The sequence below is a fragment of the Solanum verrucosum genome, unplaced genomic scaffold (genome assembly GCF_900185275.1).
Source record: "Solanum verrucosum unplaced genomic scaffold, falcon-dt-bn FXZP01000131.1, whole genome shotgun sequence".
In the NCBI taxonomy this organism is placed as follows: domain Eukaryota; kingdom Viridiplantae; phylum Streptophyta; class Magnoliopsida; order Solanales; family Solanaceae; genus Solanum; species Solanum verrucosum.
This window is the reverse complement of record NW_026020352.1, coordinates 2,051,469-2,054,965: the sequence shown is the minus strand read 5'-3', so window position 1 is coordinate 2,054,965 and position 3,497 is coordinate 2,051,469.

Below are 3,497 nucleotides of genomic sequence, written 5' to 3'. Positions count from 1 at the left end.
TGCATGTCGACATATTCACTGATCACAAGAGCCTTCAATATGTGCTTACTCAGAAAGAGCTTAATCTCAGACAGAGGAGGTGGTTAGAGTTACTCAAGGATTATGACCTGAGTATTCTTTACCACCCAGGTAAGGCTAATGTTGTTGCTGATTCTTTGAGCAGGTTGTCTATGGGTAGCACCGCCCATATTGAAGAAGGAAGGAAAGAGTTAGCAAAAGATGTGCACAGACTGGCATGCCTGGGAGTCAGATTTACAGATTCCATAGAAGGGGAATAGCGGTGACGAGCAGGGCCGAGTCATCATTAATGTCAGAAGTGAAAGAGAAGCAAGATCAAGATCCCATTTTGCTCGAGTTGAAGGAAAATGTTCAAAAGCAAAGAGTATTAGCTTTTGAACAAGGGGGAGATGGTGTTTTGAGATTTCAAGGTAGATTGTGCGTACCTATGGTAGATGGACTCCAAGAGAAGATTATGGATGAAGCTCACAGCTCCAGATATTCTATTCATCCGGGTTCCACCAAGATGTATCGTGATTTGCGTGAAGTTTATTGGTGGAATGGCATGAAGAAGGGCATTGCTGAGTTTGTTGCTAAGTGTCCAAATTGCCAACAAGTGAAAGTTGAACACCAAAGGCCCGGTGGTTTGGCTCAGAGGATAGAACTTCCAGAGTGGAAGTGGGAGATGATCAATATGGATTTCATCACAGGGTTGCCAAGGTCTCGCAGACAACATGATTCTATTTGGGTGATTGTCGACAGAATGACAAAGTCAGCTCATTTTCTACCGGTAAAGACTACCAATACAGCAGAAGATTATGCCAAGTTGTATGTTCAAGAGATAGTGAGACTTCATGGAGTCCCAATCTCCATTATTTCAGATAGAGGTGCACAGTTTACTGCACAGTTCTGGAAATCTTTTCAGAAGGGCTTGGGTTCAAAGGTGAACTTAAGTACTGCCTTTCACCCTCAGACGGATGGGCAAGCAGAGCGCACTATTCAGACCTTAGAGGATATGTTGAGGGCTTGTGTGATCGATTTCAAAGGGAGTTGGGATGATCACCTACCTCTCATTGAGTTTGCCTACAACAACAGTTATCACTCTAGCATCCAGATGGCTCCATATGAAGCTCTTTATGGGAGAAGATGTAGATCTCCTATTGGATGGTTTGAAGTTGGTGAAGCACAGTTGATAGGACCAGATTTAGTTCACCAAGCTATGAAGAAGGTGAAAGTGATTCAAGAGAGGTTGAAAACGGCACAGAGTCGTCAGAAATCCTACACCGATGTTAGGAGAAGGGCGTTAGAATTTGAAATAGACGATTGGGTATATTTGAAGGTTTCACCCATGAAAGGCGTTATGAGGTTTGGTAAGAAGGGGAAACTTAGTCCCCGGTATATTGGACCTTACCGCATAGCCAAGAGGATTGGCAATGTTGCTTATGAGTTGGAGTTACCACAGGAACTAGCAGCGGTTCATCCGGTATTTCACATCTCCATGTTGAAGAAGTGCATAGGCGATCCTTCATTGATCCTACCGACTGAAAGTATCAAGATCAAGGATAACTTATCTTATGAGGAGATTCCTGTTCAAATTTTGGATCGTCAAGTTCGTAGGTTGAGAACGAAAGATGTAGCCTCAGTTAAGGTCCTATGGAGGAACCAATTTGTTGAGGAAGCAACTTGGGAAGCCGAAGAAGACATGAAGAAGAGATATTCATATCTCTTTGAATCCGCAGATTAAGGTATTAATTTCCTTCTTAGTGCTCTATAAATTATAATGAGCATGTCGTTATTGTTGTTGTGTTTGCATGGTTGTTTGTTGGGTGTTGAGTTGATGTTACACCCTTAGCTTTGTAAGAGTTACCTCATTCGAGGACGAATGTTCCCAAGGGGAGATATTGTAACATCCGACAATTTAAAAATGAATATGAAGAAGCTTGAAATTTGGAAATAGTCATTTTTGGAAAAATTTAAAATCTGGAAAATTTGGCTAAGTGTGGAAATCAGTGAGTTTTTGGCCAACTTTGAGCAGTCATAACTCCTATATCAGGATGATTTAGGAGTAGTTCCAGTTATGGTTTCGAAGCTTGTGGAACGATCTTTCCAACGCCACTGAGTTTGCTCGATTCCGAGTTCGTATGAGCGAGTTATGATCTTTGAAAGTTGGGCAGTTGGCAGGGATTCCGTTTCGGAAATTTAAGGGCATTTTGGTCTTTTCACAAATAATTTCTTTTGAGCTTTATATTGTTGTATTAGGCTGATATTTGGATCATTTTGTCCCATTTTGAAAGAGAAAGAGTTAGGGTTCAAGAGAAGAAGAAGAGAAGAAGGAGAAGAAGAAGAGAAGAAAGAGGAGATCAACAAGATTTGTCAAGATCATTGTGGATTTTCGTCGGGGGTGATCCCTATCAAGGTATGTGAGTCTTTAGTGTGGGTTTATCCTTTCCCCCACATACCAAGCTCGTTTTTATGATTTGAGAAGAGATTGGATTTGTTGTTGAAGTTGTTGAAGTTGTTAGTTGTTGTTGATGTTGTTAGTTGTGTTGTTGAAGTTATTGTTGGTTGTGGGACAGGATTGGCTGTGTATTTGAGTTGTGACCTATTGTATATTGAGGGATTTTATGATCCTTAGTGTTGGTTGGTTCATACCCCCACACACCAACTCGTTTTTAATTCCAAGAGAAGATTTATTGGTTGTTGAAGTTGTAGTGGTGTTGTGTTGAAGTTCTTGCTGATTTAGTACAGATTTCTGGCTGTGATTTTTGAGTTGAATCTATTGTATAATAAGGGTCTTTATGATTCTAAGTGTTGCTGCTGAAACCTTGAGGTTGAGAGGGTTTAGAATTGGAAAGAAACAAGGGGAAAAAGTCGGATTTTTGGGGAAAAAGGGGCTGGGCTGTTGCACCTCTCCTAGTGCCAAGGACACCAATCCTTCCCTTTCATTCACCATTTCTTTTTTTATACATGTTCCTAGGTATTATACCTATGTTTCCTAGTTGTTTCCAACACTCCAAGGTACTTCCAAAAGTCAAGTAAAACTACAAGTCAAGTGAAGTTAGTTTCCAAGTCAAGTGAAGTTAGTTTCCAATTCAAGTGAAGTTAGTTTCCAAGTCAAGTGAAGTCAAGCTTAGAAGTAAGTAAGTCAAAGCAAGTCTTTAAGGTTTTCCAAGAGTCTTCTTTGAGCGTTTTAACTTCATTCTAAGGCTCAAGTTCCAAGTTAAGTATTGAGTTTCAAGTCAAGTCAAAAGTTAAGAGTTTCATGTTAAGTTAAGAGTTTCACATCAAGCCAAGAGTTCAAGTAAAGTAAAGAGTTTAAAGTTGAGTTCTTTTCTCAAAGTTATTAGGGAACTATGTATTCCCAAAGAAGTTTTAAAGAAATGTTTTTACATTTAAACAAGGTTGGAAACTGAGATTTCCAAAAAGCCTTCGGGCTAGTTTTTGAGTAATTATCTCATATCAGCAGGAAGAAATATGTTTTAAAAACATAAGAGCCAGTA